The 21,318-nt window shown below is 41.0% G+C and overlaps 1 long non-coding RNA gene across 2 annotated transcripts in view; it reads right to left on the reverse strand.

Annotated features, from left to right (window-relative positions):
• Nucleotides 1–1,420: 1,420 nt before the first annotated feature.
• The window catches only part of LOC115842397 (uncharacterized), a 490,939-nt gene continuing 471,041 nt past the window's right edge, over nucleotides 1,421–21,318 (reverse strand). For both annotated transcript variants that reach the window (XR_004035260.2, XR_009560676.1), the window contains exons 7-8: nucleotides 2,243–2,330; nucleotides 1,421–1,557 (exon numbers count right to left, since the gene is read on the reverse strand). This is a non-coding gene — a long non-coding RNA (uncharacterized lncRNA). The remainder of the gene's footprint in view (nucleotides 1,558–2,242; nucleotides 2,331–21,318) is intronic.

The raw sequence follows: 21,318 nt of genomic DNA on the forward strand, positions 1-21,318 counted from the left end.
CCCGTGAATGTACACAAATGCATTCAGAGGGACGTCAGTGGACTGAAGAGTGCTTGGGTGGGCTGACGCCTCTGAAGTTTTTTTTTTAAGCTTCCAAGTTCAACAGCAGTTCTGGACCTAAAGGGTCCCACCAATTCTGATTGTTTTCATTAAAAAAGCATGTCTTATCCAATCATCATGGAAAGCAACATGGAGGCTCCTCAGAAAACCTAAAAATATATGTACTCTATGATCCAGCAATTCCACTGCTTGGGAATATACCCAAAGGAAATGAAAACAGTTATTTCCAAGAGATCTATGCACTTGCCTGTTCACTGCAGCATTATTCACAATAGCCAAGATACGGAAACAACCCAACTGCCCATCAGCAGACGAATAAAGAAAGAAGATCCTGTATACATAAACTATGGGATGTTATTCAGTCAAGAGAAAAGAAGATATCCTGCCATTTGTGACAACACAGGTGGTCTCTGAGTACATTACGCTAAGTGAGATACGTCAGACAGAGAAAGACAAGGATGGTATGATTAATCTTATACATGGGATCTAAAAATGTCAAACTCGTAAAACATCAGAGAGTACAATGGCAGTTCCCGGGGCATGGGGCTGGGGGATAAGATCGATGTTGTTTAAGGTTACGAACCTGCAATGAGCAGTAAATAAGCCACAGAGATTTAATGTTCAGTATAATAAACACAGACAACAGTCCTGTATTATAATTATGTAATGTGATAAATATCACTACAGTGGCAATCATAGTACATTACATAAATGTATCAAAGCAACAAGTTGTACACCTTAAATGTACACAATGTTTTACGTCAAATATATTCAATAAAAAAAATGCTGTAAAGAAAAAAAATGCACGTTTTTATACTGAAAAGTAAGATCTATGAGGGGGGTGGAGTTACACTGGATATTAGAATATACAAATGATGATGATGTTGAAATGGCACAAAAAAACAAAGAATGGAATGGAATGGAGGAGAAAATAAGAGAAATAGACCCAAGGATATACAGAAATCTACTATCGGATGAAGCCGGATCTCAAATCATTTGGGGAATAATGGATGTTTTAATGAATGGCTATATTGTAAATGTCTGCAGCCATTTGAGAGAAGATAAAAATTAGATTCATTCCTTACACCATACCCAAGAATGAATCCCCAGTGGACCCAAGATCTAAATGTTAAAAAGAAATGAAACCACAAAAGTACTAGAAGAAAAAGTGGGAAAATTCTTTTCTGAGCTGGGTGTAGGGAAATGGCTTTCTTAACAATGATGCAAAGCCCAGATTTAATAAAAGAAGGGATTGATAAATTTGACTACATCCAAAAAAAACAACCTTCACATGGTATAAAATTCCATAAATAAAAACAAAGACGAATGAGGAGAAAATATTTTCACTATTTATTACAGATAAAGGACTAACACTCCTAATATACTAAGATATTGAAGAGCAAAAATAAAACAAATGGGGCAAAATATCACAGTAGATAAATCTGGACAGAAGGTACGCTGATTGTAGCATTCTCACAACTTTCGACTAATGTCAAGCTACAAAAAAAGAAGGCTTCTTTTAAAAAAAATTATGGTTTCCCTAGGAATAGTTTGTTCTTAGCACACAGTACACACTCAACAAATGTGTCTTAAATCAGTATTGTAAAATGAATAAAACTTATATAGAATTTAGATTTATATAAAATTGAGTTGGAATGTACATATCATAAACTGGTCTTCAATAATGATTCCATTTAATTTTTTAAAGCATGTGTTTATAAAGGAATGTCTATTTGCATATTATCATATGGATGAGAATCAGAGCTAAGAGTCCTTGGAGTCTCAAGTTATCCTTTACATGTTAGTAACTGTCAGAGTCTCTGATGTTCTGACGAGGGGATGGACTGACGAGGGAATGGACTGAGGTCTGAACTCCCCGTAGGGAGTGAAGACCCAGCCGTGACTGGAGTCCCTTTTACTGCACGTTACTTTCCCAAGTTTCCCATGAGACTTCATATCTAAGGAGCCATCAGGAGTATGTCAGCATCAATCACACACAAAGATGACGGAAGTGCTGTCTCACCAACAACCATCAGCATCATCACTGAACGTCCTAGTTTACGGTCTTAATTGGTCATCACCAGAGGCTTTGCCCATCACTGTAGCCACCCTTCAACTGGGTCCTCTTTCCCTTTTGCCATCATCACTTTAGTAAAACACGGGTGAATATGATGAAACTTACCCAGGCAGCCAGGAACTTCTCAAGGCTTGGTAGAACTAGAGGTGCATGGGGAAAGAACTGCAGTGTTTGTGGGTAACACCAAGGCTTTCTAAAGAAAGAGAGAAAGCAAGAGAGAAACAAACGGGAGTTAGAACTATTCATGGAAGAGGGAGAAAGGACAAAAAGAGAGAGAAACTGGAATTTAGTCACATGGAAACATTCTATAATTATCAGTCATATATCACCCAGAATCCATTCAGAGATGCACAATGAATAAAGTAAGATAACTTCATTGTCTCGCTTCTTAAACACTCTCTTATCAAATATTACTTTGGAAACACCCAGCATCTCCTTTTCAAGACTTCTGCAGCTGTGACATTCTTTCTCTGATAAGCATTAGGGGAGTGGAGTAAGATTCTCTGTTGCCTAGTTTTATCCGTTTTAGCTAAAAACCACAGCAGACAACTTGGAGTTTTACATATTTGGATTTTCTCCTCAAATGCTGGACATGCTTTGTCTTTGGAGAAGCGTCATCTTCCAGAAAAAGAGAGGCTTAAAGGCCAACCAATGGATCCGCCGACACCTGGAATTCTGGCTGCGAGCCGGGGTATGCGGAGGAGTTTGCCAGACCGGGGGGGTGCTCAATGACCACACTGGGGTTCTGTGGAAATACTGTTGTCTTGGAATTTCCTGGGATCGGGATGTGCTGGAGAGTTCTGCTACTTTTACTCTTCTGCTTGTAGTGAGAATTTTCATCAGCTGTTCACATCTCCTGTCTTCATTTGACAGCACTGTTGTTTCCTTGGATTTTTCTTCCTGTTCTCGGCATTTTGCGAACACAGCTTCTAGGTCTAGATCACTTTCTACGGTGACTGTTCTAAAATGTGGTCTTTTCAATGGATGATGGTGGTGGGGTGGTAGCATGTGGGAAGGGGAATCAATTCTCCCTCCTTGTTCCATTTTCCCCTAGATGGCCATGCCTTTAAGGGAACGTTAGTTTGATTATCTCCCCAAGGCAAGGCTGCTCTGCAGCTGCGACACCTGCACTCCTTTCTCTGAAGCCTGTTCCCTCTCATCACGTTTTGGGGGCCACAAAGACCCATGCTCAGTACTAGGGTGCTTATAATTTTTATGATGTATATAATGTTTATGTGAAACCTTTATTTTATAATTTACATAGCATTCATATAAAATGTAAAATCTTTGTTTTGTAATTTATATCATATTCACACAAAATGGAATGGTTATAATTTATGGTTTAATGTTTATAACTACATTGTGGGTTTTCAATCCATATTATGGACTGAAGAATTTTAATGGGAGTGGAAGTAACACACTCTCAAATTCCAAATTCTTTGACAGAACTGTGAATTTTCTTTTCATTTCAGAGTCAATAAAACCTCTCATCTTATTGAAAACTGAAGCTAGTAGGTTACAGTGCTTGGGAATCAATACAATTCATTTTTGATTCAAAATGGAAAGTGAAAAACAAAAATCAGTGAATTCCGGCATGAGATTATGAGCGTGCAATCGCAGAGCTTATTAGCTAAGAAGAGCAAGAAATTTAATAAAATGAGAATGATTTATTATCATCCATCCTTTGGGAAAAGTGTGGAAGTAAGAAACGTATAAAAAAAATAGGCAAATGTGAAGGGACTTCAAAGAAACAGCAGCCAACTCCACAGCTGTGCTACCGTAACAATGTACACAGCATAATACAAGAGACGCAGAATCGGTATTTTTCACGTGAGACATTCCACTAATATTTGAGTTCCAATATTTTGACAACTGCCAGTGCTGGCAGGTGCCTATAAAACTAGAATAAATGTTGTCGTAATACGTTGTTGAAATTTTACATTTATTTTTTCACAAACGGGAACTATGTTTTGGTGTTTCCCGAACAGACAGACAAACGTTCACCATCCGAAGAACGAAGACACGGCTATGCTACAGAGAGTACTGACCTGGAAGACACGACAGCAACTTCAACCACTGGGGCTCTTTGCCTTAATACCTCTGGCTCGTCCAGTGAACAGTACACAGATCAATGGTCCTGCCTGATCACCTCCCCATCGTAAGCTTCACATGCTGACTCTTCTCGCTCTCACCTACCTTCCCTACTCAAATAGATTCCCGCGTATCTGAATTCTAAAATGCATTCCTAGTTCACGTACCCAGGGCGTTCTATAATAAAATCAATAACCCTCAGACGCACATACATCTATAGTAAGTATCATACCCAGCACAGCCATACCCAGGGCGTTCTAAAATAAAATCAATAAACCCGCAGATGCACATACATCTATAGTAAGTATCATACCCAGCACAGCCAATCTGTACCATCCTTGATAAATAACAAGTGCTGGCTTAGTATTCAAGAAAAAAAGCAGGTTAAGTTTCTATGATTGCACCTCTTAACATTGTAGAGAACTCTTCACCTCTAGAATATGACTTCACGGAAGAATCCCTGACCAATCTCTCAGGTGCTATTTTGTCCCGATGTCTGCTCTGCAGCAGGGGGTGCAAACTGAGAGGCATCTACCCCCGGTTGTAACCGTGAAAGTCACTCTCAGGAGAATATTCAGTTTTCGGGAAAATAAATGTGGAAGATACAGACACTGGAAAAACGACCAACATTTACTTTAAGCTGCAACTGCTCTTATTCTGCAAGAAGTCATTTATGTGAAAGAGCCCTGTAGCTTTCCCACATTTCCAGGAATTATTCTTCGCTGAGACAACTCCCTCAGAGGCTGGGGAAGTTTGCTTTTATCGCACCTCCCTACAAGCATCAGCTCAACAAAATAATTTCTACAGGTCACATGAAGTATGTTCTTAGCCTAAGTGAATGAGAGCTCATTACATTGTAAGATGATTTCAATAATCTGTAAGGCCCCTTGGGTTAAATGGCCATGCCCAGCTATGTTGTAGATTTGGGGGCGAATAAATTATTTTGGGGGAAAATGGAGTTGTCATGGGAACCAATGGCTTGAAATAATATCAATATAGTCCCGCCTAGCCTGCACATGAAGGTCAAATAGAGATTTAGTTCAGGGATTCTCTGCTCAGAGCAGTAACAGGAATTGACAGAACCACATGTAAGTGGAAGAACCCAAAATCAGGAGGATGAAGATGTGGTCCTATTCCTACTTCTGTTATTTCTTACAGGAAAAAAAAAAAATCCCATTTTTCAGATAAGCCAACTCATTTTGTAACTCCACACCCTCCCCACTTAATTATTTCTCCTCCAACTTTCCCATCTTCTTCCAGTGCCACTCAAGCCCCTGCCCCATCAATTTCCTCTGGAGCTCAGTTTTTAAATATCACCCCTCCATCCAGACGCTGCTAACCTACTCCAGGGATGTCTAGATGCTCCTTCCTTTTGATCTGTCCTGTTTTATTGTGTCCACTGCACTGCCTTTTATTTTAATTTTACATCTCTGCCATTCTGGGTATGTGTGTGTGTATGAGGAACATTTATTTATGCAGTAAGACGACATACAAAAGAAAACAAGAAAAGGATGAACGCAGGATTGAGGACAGCCGCTTCACTGGATAGAGGAAGAGAAGGAGGTGGGGTGGGGAACCAGATAACAGTATGTAGGTTATTTTTAAGGTTCCGTTTTTGTGTGGTTGCCTCTTTGACGACTATAAACACACAAAGAAATGCATGAGCCATTTCTAGACTAATGATGAGACTGGTCGTGAGTCAAGACTCATGTTTCACATATGTTTTTGGAACTGAGGTCCAAAAAACAGAAGGTGTTACATTTACGTCATCTTTATGTATTTTCTACTTTCCCATTGGGCAAAGCTCTTCAAAGATATATGACAAAATTCTTAGTTCCTGTGTTAATGTGGGCTAACACTGCATTTCCTCATCTGTCAAATGGGCAAAATGACAGTATCTAGTTCATAAAGATGTTGTAAGGATTAAATATATTAGTAGAGGAGACGGTTCTAGAGAAAGACCTGACACAGAGTGGACACTGAAGAAAAGTTAGCTCTTGTTCGTGGGATTATTAAATGAATTCTGTTCCTGTCGTCATTTAACCCGAATTCTGGAGGGAGACGCGCATCTACTTCGGCTCAGGGGTCCTGGAATGTCAAAGTTACATGTGGCACCATTCCCTTGGTCTCTCTTTCCTTGATGGTCACGACACGTCAGCTGTAGCTCCAGCCATGTCTCCATCGCAGGCAGGAAGAAGGGAAAAGGAGAGAATAAAAGGGAGAAGTCAGCTAAATCCAGTTCAGGTCAAGGCACCCTTGTGGAAGCCACAGCAATGATACCACCTAGCTTCAAGGGAAGATACACCATGCAGTCCTCTTCTACTGGGAGACATTACCACTCAGAACAAAGCAAGAGGACCACTCAGTTTGAGAGAAAGGACAATGAACGTTGGGCAGGCCATTTTCAAGAGCTCCCCGACTTCCACTCCTATCTAACCAGGCTCGTTTTATCCTGTCCAGCCCCACTGAAGAGAAGTTATAGACCAACTAAGCTTTGTTCTCTTCACCTGCAATGAAGACCATGTCTTCTACAGCAAGCACTAGGTTGTGTTATTGGTAGAACTATAAAATTCTACCAAAATGCTCTGGTAGAACTATAAAATTATGAACATGTTCTGTTGTACTCAGCATTTACCTAAGTCCCAACTTATTCTGAAACTGAGCTTCCTTGACACCCAACTTAGAGTCCATGCCTGTCTGTCGTTTTTCCCTTGAGGGCTTGTCAGAGAATGTGGACATAGTCTGTGAATATGCCAAAGTCAGAAACCTCCTAACCTGCAGCCTCAAGGATTGGGATTTTATGGGCAAAATTTCATTTCCAAGAATATCTATTCTGCCTGAGTAATTTTCTGTGGAGAATCTCAAGCTACAAAAACATAGCATATCAACTGATTGTTTGCCTAAAATCAAGTGGAAACACTCAAAGTTCCCCCTTGTATGAGCGACTCTGCAAAGTGTCTGAATTGTACCTAACTCCAAAATGTGAACTGTTGTTTTTTTTTTTCCGGTACGCGGGCCTCTCACTGTTGTGGCCTCTCCCGTTGCGGAGCACAGGCTCCGGACGCGCAGGCTCAGCGGCCACGGCTCACGGGCCCAGCCGCTCTGCGGCATGTGGGATCTTCCCGGACCGGGGCACGAACCCGCGTCCCCTACATCGGCAGGCGGACTCTCAACCACTGCACCACCAGGAAAGCCCTGTGAACTGTTTTAAATCAATTCTTCCATCGTAGTCAGAATTATGTCCGACTAATGGATTTCCACGAGAATTCTAGGAATTAATAATTTAACCTACCTCTTTTTTTAAAAAATCACTTTTACATACCACTTTTTAAATTTTAAATTTCACTTAATGTTAAAATGAGTGAGACATACAGATAATTCAAAACTCATGAATGTTTCTTTTGATATTTCATGCTCATACTTTTGTTTTCTCCAGGTAAGATTTTTATGCACCCATCCAGTGTTTCCTTTATGCAAATGAAAGATGAATATATAATCCTTTTAACCCCTTCCCAACACAAAAGTTACTTTTCTACATACATTAGTTTGCACCATATTTTTTCACCTAATATATCCTAAAGAATTTTTATATACTTAGCAGGATTTTACCTGCTAGTTTTCAAACTTCTTAATCTGTCCAGTCCTACTCTGCTAAAAATCATTTACCCGGCACATCAACATCCATGGCTTTACCTGCCCTGGGCATGTACTTCGCATTTCTTTCACCTAAAACAGGTTTCATTGCCCTTAAAGACCAACAAAGCTAGGCTAGGCATTGCCTCTTACTACCTTCAGAAAGTTTTGCAAGAGATAAACTCCATGAGCACTTAAAAGCCAATCTGAAACATACCTGGTCGTAGTCCCAAATCTAAGATGCATTCCAAACAACAAGAACAATATGATTTCAAGGCTCTCTGACATTAGAGAATCACAAGCCAAAATTTATGTCTGCAACACTCAAGATCCGAAATCAACAATCTCAAGAATATTCAAGGTGCCATTGCATCAATTTTTCCCTGGGAAAGGTGACAGGGTAACAGAAGATTGATTTTCTTCTACCAATTCAGCATAAAACTGAAAAAACAAACAAAGGTCATCAGGGAGCTATAGGGTACGTGTTGATCGTTCTGGAAAGTTTAAGGAAGCAGTAAGTCATGACTGACTATTATAAAATCACGGCATTGGAGACACATATTTTCTTGCTCATGTATTCCAGAATTCCAAAACCAGGACACGTTCCTGAAAACTGGAAGGTGATAGTTTTATGACAAAAGGACTCACTGTTTACACACCAGGCAGGGAGGATGTAGAACTCATTTCTGGAAGGGTCTAGAACAGATGGAGAGTATAAGTAGGCATAGAAGGACCGTGATAAAATCAGACAGCATGAATCACAAGGAACGTAGAAAAATAGTGATGATTTATATGTCTATCTACAGACACAACATTACATAGGATGTTTGCTTCATCTAAGCAACAGTCTTTACACCACTGTCCAAGATGGAGCGCCCGATGTCTTGTGTAGTTGGTCTGAACTAGTACCCTGTGTGCTAGGTTCTCATCCAAGGTGTTCATTTCCCTTCAAAGACTGGAGACCCCTCTGTCCCCATCACTGGACCAGGGCTGTGGCTTTGCCTATATTCTTGGCAGTAGGTTGGTAAACAGCTCGTCTCAGAACTCGGCCAACCTTGGTAGTCCAAGCAAGTACGGCTGGACCAAGGGAGGCAGCTAATGGATGCAATGAGCCTGTAGGTGAGAATGTGGATTCAGAAGGTACAGCTGCCCCAGTCACGGAATCATCCCCAGGAGAAAGAGTTTATTGGGGACAGGATGCTGGAAATTGGTATAAATAGTTTATCGGAGAAAGATAATGGAAGGATTTGATATAGTATATTGGGGACAGGATGATGGAAGTTGGTACAAAGAGTTTATTGAGACTAGTGTGATGGAAGATGGTGCAAATATTTTTTAGGTACAGGGCAAAGGAAGTTACTATAATTTGTATAAAACATTTTATTGGGAGTAGGATGAAGGAAATTGATATAGTTTACTGGGGACAGGACGATGGGCGTGGTGCACATATTAATTTCTTAGAGATCTCACCCATGTTTGCTTCTACAGCTAACGCTTGTTCCTAGTAGCTTGTCCCCTTGTGCGTTTTGTAATTTGGGTTTGTGTACTTATGCTAACGTGTGCTTTATCTGTGAGAAGCTTTCTGCTCATTTTGAGCATACATCCATCTAAGGAAGAGTCACTTTCTAGGTGCCAGGCACCCTGTGTCCTCACAACACTAGGGCATTTTAAGGTAATCATGTTATTATTGTCTTGGGTCTTCTTAAATCATGCAAGGAATGTAAGGTCTAACCTCCCAAACTCTGCAACAACAGTTCTATAGTTACAAAGTCTTGGAGGAAACATTTTTCCAACCTGGATTTCAGATCAGAAGAGTAATTTTCTTCTTCTTCTTTTTTTAAATATTTATTTATTTATTATTTATTTGGTTGTGCCGGGTCTTAGTTGTGGCAGGTGGCCTCCTTAGTTGAAGCTCGAGGGCTCCTTAGTTGCAGCATGCGGGCTCCTTAGTTGTGGCATGCAAACTCTTAGTTGCAGCATGCATGTGGGATCTAGTCCCCTGATCAGGGATCGAACCCAGGCCCCCTGCATTGGGAGCACAGAGTCTTAACCACTGCGCCACCAGGGAAGTCCCCTGTGTATATTTTCTTCTTACTTCCTTGTTTTAGCAGGTGGGTTTTTCTTTTCTAGTGCAATGTTTGACTGGCAGAAGAGCCTTCTGAGTTCCTGGCTGCAAAAGGGGATCTCAATTTCTACTCCATCCTTGGTATAAGACCAAGGTCTTGTGTATTCCCTTTGTTACAAGTGGAAATGTCTAATCCCCTCAAAGAAGTTTTGAGTCCTCTGAACACTCTTATTCCCTGTCCTGTTACATTTCTCTCCCTGGCAATTAATTACTTCCACTTCCTTATAATCTGCTGTGTTTTTTTTTTAAACATCTTTATTGGAGTATAATTGCTTTACAGTGATGTGTTAGTTTCTGTTTTATAACAAAGTGATCAGTTATACATATACATATGTTCCCATATCTCCTCCCTCTTGCGTCTCCCTCCCTCCCACCCTCCCTATCCCACCCCTCTAGGTGGTCACAAAGCACCGAGCTGATCTCCCTGTGCTATGTGGCTGCTGTGTGTTTTAAAGAACGTTTGCCACGCCTTACCCAGAATTTTTATGTATTCTCCAGTGGGAATGTTGCTTTGGTAGAAACAGTCTGCCATATTGGTAGCAACGAAAATCCTACACTTCTTCCTGTCCGTGCATCCTGCCTTTACTTCTCCTCACGTTCTTGAGTGAAGGACGCCAGCGGCCTCCCAATGAACTTCACTGACTACAGACTTTTTCTTATTTCTGTCTACTGGCAATGACCTCTGACCTGAATTTTATTGAAGTTTTATTTACGTGCCAATACCCTGCTCCAAACCTTATTATGCTCTTCCATTGTCCAATTATAGAACCAAATTTTGAGATGTCTAGGTCTATTTCAGTTTTTACGACTCTACTTGGACAAACTCATGTTGACTGCGTCTCCATGACTGGGCTCTTTTTTCATCAGTCTGATTTAAGGGAGGTCTCTCAAAACATTCCCTTCTCGTTCTCAGTGCCGTTGGTCATTTTATCCTTTTCTTCAGTGAAACAACTTCTCTCCTTCTTTATTTTGGAGGTAAATCCAAATCATTCTGCGGGTCCACCCTTGTTTATGAGGCTTTTCACTCATCAAGGTAGCTCTGATCCCAATAATACCCTGAAGCATTTCTTGTAATTGCTCCGAAGGAACAGGTAAACACTGAGACTTTTACTGTTCGTTGTTTTATGGGCATTTACCTCATGCCCCCAATTAGTTTTAATTGTAACAAAGATTTTAAACAATGGGCCATTCATCACAAAGTGCCTATCTGAACATTCCTTGTACTTAACAGAAGAGCCACAGAAGGCATGCTTGAAGAATGGTCTATGTAAAGTAGTTGTAAACTAATGTCTAATTATCTCTTTTTCTGAGAATGGAGAACAGGGCATTTCTTCAATTAATTAGGATACTGCCTGCTAGGGTTGGGCACCACTGAGTTCACAGTAGACCCATCGCTTAACATGCAGCATGGTGGGCGGGGGAGGTAAAGCATTCTCCATGCTCCCGGATCTTTAGGTCCATTCTTCTCTCCAAGACCATGAGCTCGTCCAGCAGATGCACCGTGTCTCCATGTGCTGTATCCTAAACAGAAGCAGATGACACCGTATCCAAGCTAAACTTCTCTGCCATTTGGTTCCACTGAAGAAAATGTCCAAATAAACGGGGAACAGCAAATCCTTGATGTTTCGGAAATCTAGAAGGTAGCTGGGCTACTTCTCTTTCAATTAATCCTCATTAAGTTAATTCTTCAGAATGGGCCTGATGAGAACTTGGGCAGGAGACGCTGTGGGATTTTTTTTTTTCTGATGAGTAATTAGAGTTCACTCTTCCCTGATACTGAAAGACAGTGGATCCACACACTTCAAGGATCATGAAACACAGAACAGTATCCACATCCTATATTGCAACTTATGGATTCTAAAGAAGACTCATTTGGGTTGACGGAGGGCAAAAAGGAATTACTTAAGCTGATGAGAACCAAAGAATAGGAAAAAAACCGTAAGCAATCTATACTCCTTCAGGAAGGTGAATATACATAACTAACAAAATTCCCTGGTTCTATTCCCTAAAACAGAGCCAAGAAAATAATGCATGATTTGACTTTTATAACAAGAAGTTATTTAATCCATGCCATTTCTCAGAATCTCTTTGGTCTAAAGGTTACCAACTTTTACCAGCAGAAATCGAAGATCATATTTGCTTCTCAGCAAGACAGACTGTGCAACACCATTTTGAAATATCACCATTTTGGTAGGTTGGGTGCATTGGGGACCCTAGGAGAACACAGAGGAAGAAAATGATTGATCTTAACACACTGTTGGTGGGCGAGGTTGCAATCCCAGTGGCATGTGAGGCAAGCAGACATGGTAACCACAGACGTCATGAATAGCCCCGTGCAGGAAAGTGGCATGGCCACTGTTTGCAGGGGACTCCAGGAAGTTTCTTTTGTTGGAGCAAAACTGTTTTTCAATATTGAAGGCAAAAGACATCTCTGGTAACGAAAACCCTTTCAATCAACGCTTAGTAAATGTGAAGGAGATGGACTCACGTACCGAGTCAAAGAAAAGAAGAATGTTCTAGGTTGGAGGAACATTTCAATGACGTCAAGAACAAAACAAATTTCATGAAAGAGGAGTAAAGTATGCCTGTCTTGTTAAAGGCAGGACTTAAAAAAAAAATTAAATCTCTCACTACAAGGCAATTTTCCTAAAACCTCTCAACATGGGTCTACCTAAATTTTGAGAAGAGTTGTTCTAAACCTTAAGAGACAAAAATCTCCCATGTATAGACAGTATTGTATATATTGCTTGCATATTGTTACATAACAAATATTTGAAATACACCTCTTATTCTCACATTGATATATTAATTCATATTAATAACTAATGATAACGATATTGATGGCTAACTTTAAAGAGTGTTTACTAGGTGTCAGGCACAAATGTTTTACACACAAAATAGTAACTCACTAAATTCTCAAAAGCTCTAAGAGGTAAGTCGTTTTTTATCATCATTCTATGGATCAGGAAACTGAGGCACAAAGGTAAAGGAATTGCCCAAGACGGCAAAGGTTATAAATGATGACATATGAAACCACCACTCTTACTCATTATGCTGTAACTTATTATTTAATAATAACAGTAAATTCCCTAATTACAGTATAAACAAGAAATAAATGGAAAGTAATATGTGATAATACAGTACGTATTTTCACCATATGACATAATGAAGCGGTCCAAAGCTTTGGGGGTTAAACTGCTTGTGTCAGTGACTCAACTACCATGAGCAGTGTTGGAATTCTTCTAAAATTGTTAACGACTCTTGGTAAGTTTCCAAACTACAATTTTCCCTCTAATTACTTGCCAGCTGTGCTCTTGGAAAATTCAGTGCCTATTGTAACTGTGCAAAAAAAAAAAAAAAAATACGCCTTGAATTTAGATATAAAATGCAGTTAGGTTCTAGGTTCAGATAATTACGGAGAGCTTTTTTATGTAAACAGATACTTAGAGGGATATTTCAAAGTTGTGCGGGAAATGGTACAATTCTTTTTTGCCTTTTTTAAATTACGTTCTGTTTCAATGTTATGGACACTGCAGAACGTTTTATCGTTCCTGGCTGCCGCCTGCTAAATGACAGTAGTGACACTAAATTATCGTAACAACAGTAGTAACAATAAAATGCCATAACCGTCTTCGAAGAGCTACCGTCCTCAGGAATCAATGGGTAGAATTCAGGATGGCCCGAACTCTGCAGTTCTAGGCAAAACGTTGAGTGTAGCTGCATTCTTCTTGGGGAGCTATCAGTAACTTTCAGCAAATTCTCAAATCGTAATTAACATCTATTCCCCCAAAAGTTAAGAACCGTTGATCTTGGGTACTCCACGATATTCTACTTTTTCCAGTCCCTTTTCCATCTGGTAACCATTCTTTCCGGTTTGCAGAGGACACTCTGCAAGTTAAAAACTTGCATGATTTTGACTGTTGCCTCAGCATCCTTCTCAATTTAGCATCCATCATAGACTTTGTTTTTTTTTTTTTTTGGCCGCACCGTGGCATGTGGGATCTTGAGTTTCCTGACCAGGGACTGAACCCACACTCTCTGCAGTGGAAGCACGGAGTCTTCGCTGCCGGACCACCGCGGAAGTCTCTAGTACAGACTTCTCATTTCCAGGAAACGATGCCAAACACTGCCCATAGCTGCATTAAAATGAGCTATAGGACAGGGGGGGTTGAGCACCACCCTGAAGTTCCCAGATTCTGCCGTGACTTTTCTGCTGGTTCTACGTGCAATACAGAGGTGATCTGCAGAGTCATCGCTTAAACATACAGTTACATTTGAGGGGCAAGCTGCAGAACCTCTTTCCCCAACCCTTCCCAGGTGCAAAGTCATGAGCATCTCCTTTGAAGGGCAGTATGCAGGGTGCTGGCTAATAATGCAATGTTGGGGCAGAAGCTGGTGCTGTGGACTCTTTCTGGTCTCCGATGATGGTGTCCAGTAGTACTGGCTACTTGGTATACCAGTTGAGCCACGGCTGCTGCCAGGACCCAGACTATACGTGAAGCCATCAGGGCCAGGTTCAGGGTAGCAACAGGACATTATTGCGAATATGGCGAATGTGTGCTGGAGAAAGGAAGGCTCAACAGTACTGTCTTAGTGCACATAAATATTCTATGAATTCCTGTGATGGGAGTTTCGCCATTAACGCTATAGTATAAATCCGCTGTTATTTATTTGTGTTTGGCCGTTCTGATAGATACGTACTGTCCATTTCACGGTTAGGGTCTTCAGCTACCTGTCCAGATTTTGTCGCTGCATTCAGTGGGGGTTACTACGTACTGTTCCCATGTGTTACAGCTAAATGAAGTCATTAGGGTGGGCCCCAGGACCTCACGATGTGTCTGTATTTGGAGATGGGGTCTTTAAGGAGGTGATGAAGGGAAAATGAGGTCATTAAGGTGGGTCCTGATCCCACAGGACTAGTGTCCTTATAAGGAGACGAGATTAGGACCCAGATACACAAGGAGGGATGACCATGTGAGGACACAGGGAGGAGACGGCCATCTACACACCAAGGAGAGAGGCCTCAGGAGGGACCAGCCCTGCCCACACCTTGTTCTTAGACATTCAACCTCCAGACCGTGAGAAAATAGATTTCTATTTTATTAAGCCACCCAGTTTGTGGTACTTTATTATGGCAACCCAAGCAGGCTAATCCACCATTTTATTGAGAACTAAAATGCAAGAACCATATATATGTATATATATATATACACACACACATATATATATATATACACACATATATATATATATACACACACATATATAATTTTTTTTCCTTGTGATGAGGACCCTTAGGATTACTCTCTGTTAAGAAATATTTTTAATGATATGTGTGTGACCAGAAATCCTTTTTAAGAGACTATATAGCTCCATCAATTCAATAAAACTTATTTTGCAGTCAACAATTTTTTAAGCAATTAATCATCAAATTTATAAATGTATGCTTTTGTGTCCCCATTTCTCTCAAGAGACCTAGTGGAATGGTGAAATTATATAGTCACCTTATTCAAATTCCTGTGAACCCAGACACTCCCGAATTCTCATTCCTTTCCTCCTCATTTCTCTCCTTTAAACGGTTCGTCGTTTACAGAGAATATCGAACACCATTCTCTGACAGTCCCCTCGTGGGCGGCCTTCCCATAATGGCATTAACCATCGATTAAAATCTTACAACGTGACCTTAATGTTTCACAATATTAACAAAGTCTTTAATCCCTTCTGGAAAGTTAAATCCGTATTTCTTCCTGGTGGACTGTGTGACAGCTATCGAACCAGCTCCCCAGTAGCCAGGCTCCTGGGGTTCCTCCCCGGGCATCTCTGTGGGTCCTGTCAACCCTAATAAATGAATCCCGGCTGAGAGGGAGGAGTCATACGACCAACTGGAAAACGGTTTTGGGTGGACGGTGACCTGTCTACACACTGTTCCCTCCCAGGGTCGATGGAGGAAGGCACTCAACACAAAGGAGTGAAATTTCAGAGTTTTGATCCGCAGTAGGATCCTCTGTGTATGGAGACTTTGAAGGAGAGATCACAGTTGCCCTAGAGAGAGTTTCCCTCGTGCAGCGACCATTCACGCCCACCCTAAAACGTGCTGGGGTGGGAGCCTGAGGAAGGCTGGAGGCCAGGACCTGGGGCAAGGAGACGATCTCCAAACCATCTATGTGACCTTGGGTAATGCCTTGAGCATCAGAGCCTTGGTTTCATCGACTTGTCTGTAAAAAGAATTATAGGCACCCTACCTATGTCCTAGTGTCAGAATGAAATAAAGACGTAGGCATAAAAGTGTTAAGTCCATTATGGAACATTATACAGTGATAAAGCTGAAAGACTCCCTCCTAATAATAATTACTAAGTGATGCCTTTTTAAGAATGGAAGCGGGGCTGTTCTAAATTCTGCCTTGTCCTTTACGTCTGGGATCCAGTATTATTATCGTACATTTTCCATGCATTCTCATGGTGATTGCGTTAGTTCTCCTCCGTAACCGTTAATACGCGGGCAGGCTTCCAAACTCCTCCAAATGCATGCGTTTAGGATAACCATATATCAACAGATTTTTACTGAAATAATGAGTTCTAATTATGAATACGATATGGATTAAAAGACAAGACATGTCTACCCAGCAGTTCACCAGATTAGTGAAAATAACAGAACCTTATGGATACTCATTCTCATGATTTATTGCAAGGATACATAAATCTGTGCTCTAGAGTCTGAACTATATATTTTGCACTTGATTTATAAAACCTGCTAATAAATCCAGTTCGGCTTCTCATTGAGAAATCATCCTTCTAAGCGTCAACTCCAGCTAAGTACGAGGACTTATGAGCCTGGAAGATACGTGCACAAAAGGAACCCCAGGGTTTGAAACTGGACCAATAGATCTTTAAAAAAAAAAAAAACAAAACTTTTTTAAACAAATCCTTCCCTTACAGTTGGGATATAAGCGAAAGATTCAGAAATCATGACCTTAAATATATACAACGATGGCCAGCGTAAGCCATCCCCTAATCTGAACTGAACACGGGAGAATTTCCGAGTGGTAAGTATTAGGAATCACAGCGGGAGAAGCATTATTTTAAATGAGCGTTTAAAGAGATTTCTACTCGCGGGAGTCAGTAGGGGGATCGATGCTGTTCTGACCCCTTGCCCAGATCTTCACAGGGCAGATGGAGATCTCTTCCAGCCGTTGGAACTGGGTGCTATTAACAGGTCACAGCTGCTCTCCTCTGTAGAGAACTGCCCTTGGTGGAGAATAAGTTGCCCTGCCTGCAAAGTTGCCCCCTACCTACCCACCCTGAAGACCCCACAGCCAAAGACCTCCTGACGTGGGGGCTACAAATGGTGGTCCTTCTTGCTTCAAAGCCGGATGGTACGATCTGTGCTCCAGGGGCCCTGCCACCATGACATCAGACCAAGGCTCTATCTTACCAGGGGCTGGTCCTTTCTCCTTTCTCTGCACCTTCCTTGCTGGTTTTTCCCGCAGTGAATCAATGGCACTCAAGTTCCTGTCTCAGGTTCTTCTAGGGAACCCAACCAAAGACTCCAGCTATTTCAAATGATTCTTTACACGCGTACTGCCACTCCAGTTCACCTGGATAACCAACACCCATTTAAGGTAAGCGGGATCACCTTTCAAGTTGCAACAAATTCTTTCTTTTCTAGTGAAGCTCCTCGGTCAGAGCCTCAACATCTGAACGTATCAACAGGATCTTCTTGTTTTCCCACTTTGTGATTGCTCACACAAAATTCAGAGGTGACTGTAAGTGCAATTATTATCCTAAAAAGGGATACTGATGTTTCATTTGGTTTCAGTAAATGAAGCGAAGTCTTGGTCATTTGAGCTTTACGTATCGGTGTCTGTTTTGTTGTGTTTTTTTGCGGTACGCGGGCCTCTCACTGTTGTGGCCTCTCCCGCTGCGGAACACAGGCTCCGGACGCACAGGCTCAGCGGCCATGGCTCACGGGCCCAGCCGCTCCGTGGCATGTGGGATCTTCCCGGACCGGGGCACGAACCCGTGTCCCCTGCATCGGCAGGCGGACTCTCGACCACTGCGCCACCAGGGAAGCCCTCAGTGTCTGTTTTAAGAAGGGTGAAGACATCTCCACCTGAAGAAGAGGCTGCACTGAGACGCGGGCTTTCTGACTGCCAAAGCCCCTGTTCCCCATCACAACTTGGAAGCATCATTAAGAAAGTACATTAAGAGCACAAGACGTTCTGAAATGAGCACACAGCACTTTGGTCGCTAGCAAAACACTTCCCATTACTTGGCCAATGATGATGAATGTAGCTGTGGATGAGGATGCTAACAATGGGGCTTAAAATATTCAACACATCAACAACGTTCCATACAGGAGCTACTTAAACAGATCCAAGGCTGTTGGTGACTCTCTTTGGCGATGAACTTAGAGGCATCTCACGTTTTTCCTTTGCAACATCTGTATCCCTAGCAAGAGAAACAAGATCTACAGAGCATCCTCTTTTGGCTCTGAGGTGCACGTGCAACTATTATACAGAGATTTGCTTCCGTACATATAAGAGCAGGAATGGATGTTGAATCTACAGGGTGAGGATGAATCTTGAAGGCTAAGTTCAGCATGGCGGATCTCTGTGGATATCTGTATCCTCTTGAGGCGCCGTCTTGCTCTTGGGGAGAAGTGGAAACCAGTGGTGACTTCTGACAGCACATGCTGGCTGGGGGAGGATCTCTGGACCACACTGCCTAGAATCAAAACACTGCTTGCACTCAGCACTTCTTACTTGGTACGGATGCCTCTCTGGGCGTCGGTGCTCACTGTAAAAACGGGTGTTAAGAGTAACTTCTGGCTCATGGCTGTTGTAAAGATTAAATTGTGAAGTTAGCAAATGTAGCATACTTAGAAGGCTACGTGATGTGAAACACTCTAAATTCTGTGCAAAAATATTAATCAATATACTAATTATTATATATGCATTATTGTGTACTCTATTCTATATACATGTATAATTATACATATTATATGTAATTATACCTTATATATTATAATTATAAACATTATATGTAATTATAAATTATATAGTATGTTATATATTATAACTATACATTATATGTAACATAATATATAATTACAATATAATTATCAATTTGTTAATATACAATATAAAATATATATATTAACATATAATATATGAAATATAAAATAATATAAAGTATATAATAAATGTACGTATATAAAAAGAGGCAAAGAAGAGATATATAGACGTATGTGTACCTGTGTGTTGTATGTATATAAACAGTACATGCAGTTAACAAGTCTCTTGCATTCTTCGTTTTCAAACAATAATGACCTGACAAGGGCCTGTATGAGCTGGTACCATTTCTAGGCTCCTTGTCACAGGACATCTGTGTTCTCTTCTCACACATACTCCCTGAAACATCCAATTTTATACTCCTTTACACTGTATGAAGCATTAGATATGTTCATCACTCCACTGTCAAGATTACTCTACTCAGAGAAAGGAAGAGAAAGTCCAGACTAGAACATCTGATCATGAGAAAGAAGTGACTTAGTAAGAATAGAAAGATACCATGGACAAGGATGTCGGTTTGTTAAATTCATGGATAATGGATACTTACACTCCTGTAACTGATGCTAGGATTGAAATCAGTGCAACTCAACTGCCACGACCGAATCTCTTTATCTAAGTACATGAGCATATGCCCACATGTCTGAACATATGTCCAAGATTCCCAGGGGCCTTAGTCCTTAAAAAAAAAACTTTACATTTTCAAATGGGAAGATCTCTACTATTTATTGCTTGATAGAGTGTTTGCTGATATATAAAAATGACATTTAAACAGAAAAAAACCATGAAATGAATGAAAGAGGAAAATAGGGAATTATTAATTGGATATTTCTCGTTGCAGTTGAAACTTAGGAGAAACTATGTCACACGAGGAAAATAATGCATGCAATTTTCCTCCTGTCCTAAAAATATGGTTTTGAAAAGATAACTTGAGCTGTTTGATATTTTTGGAATGTAGCTTTGTATGTGCAGGGAGGGGGTGAAAAGAGTTCTGAAGTGGGTGGAGGAAAGAATGGTGTGATCAGTTTTGCCATAACTCCTTCATGCCTTATTTACTTATTTATTTATTTGGTTGCACCGGGTCTTAGTGACGGCAGCCAGGCTCCTTAGTTGTGGCTCGTGGGCTCCTTAGTTGCAGCTGGCGGGCTCCTTAGTTGTGACATGCGAACTCTTAGTTGTGGCATGCATATGGGATCTAGTTCCCTAACCAGGGATCGAACCCAGGCCCCCTGCATTGGGAGCACGGAGTCTTAAACACTGTGCCACCAGGGAAGTCCCTCATGCCTTCTTTATGTTGGTTTAAAACATAATAGGCACATTAGAGAAGTATTGTATTTTGAAGTCCCCTGTGTACCTGCCCTCAATTTCATTTCCCTTCTTCTCTTCCCAGCAAACTCAATTTGGTTTTCACAGTGTCCTGGATCCCTGAATTGTCTTATCATTCTAATACATATGTGTCTACCTTTCTATCAATATTTATCTATTCATTTTTGTTTCTTTCTTTCCTTCCATGTATCTATCCACCTACCATCTATCTAATCTATCATCTATTTATATCTATCTATCCATCCATCCATCTCTCCTTCCTTCTTTCCTTCCTTCCTCCCTTCCATATATCTACCCATCTATCTATCATCTATCTCAATCATCTATCTCATCTATCATCTAGTTCTTTTTTTTTTTTTTTTGCGGTACGCGGGCCTCTCACTGTTGTGGCCTCTCCCGTTGCAGAGCACAGGCTCCGGACGCACAGGCTCAGCCGCCATGGCTCACGGGCCCAGCCGCCCCGCGGCATATGGGATCCTCCCAGACCGGGGCACAAACCTGCGTCCCCTGCACCGGCAGGCGGACTCTCAACCACTGCACCACCAGGGAAGCCCCTATCGTCTAGTTCTATCTATCTGATCTACCTACCTACCTACATCTATCCATCCATCATGTACATGTCTATTCAACCACCTTCCTTCCTTCCTTCTCTTTTCTTTCTTCCTGTTTCTCTCCTTCCCTATATCTATCCATCTACCTGTCATCTATCTATCATCTATCTCAAGCATCTATCTCATCTCTCATCTATTTATATGTCTCAACATACCTACCTACATCTATCCATCATCTATCTATCTACCACCTATCTATTCATTTTTAAAACGTAAGCAAATGGTATCATGCTGAAGGTCACTTCTTTTATTCATCATTCAACTTGAGACTCATTAAACTGATACCTATAACTACAGTTTATTTATTTTACTTATAATTATTCCATC

The sequence above is a fragment of the Globicephala melas genome, chromosome X (genome assembly GCF_963455315.2).
Source record: "Globicephala melas chromosome X, mGloMel1.2, whole genome shotgun sequence".
NCBI lineage: Eukaryota > Metazoa > Chordata > Mammalia > Artiodactyla > Delphinidae > Globicephala > Globicephala melas.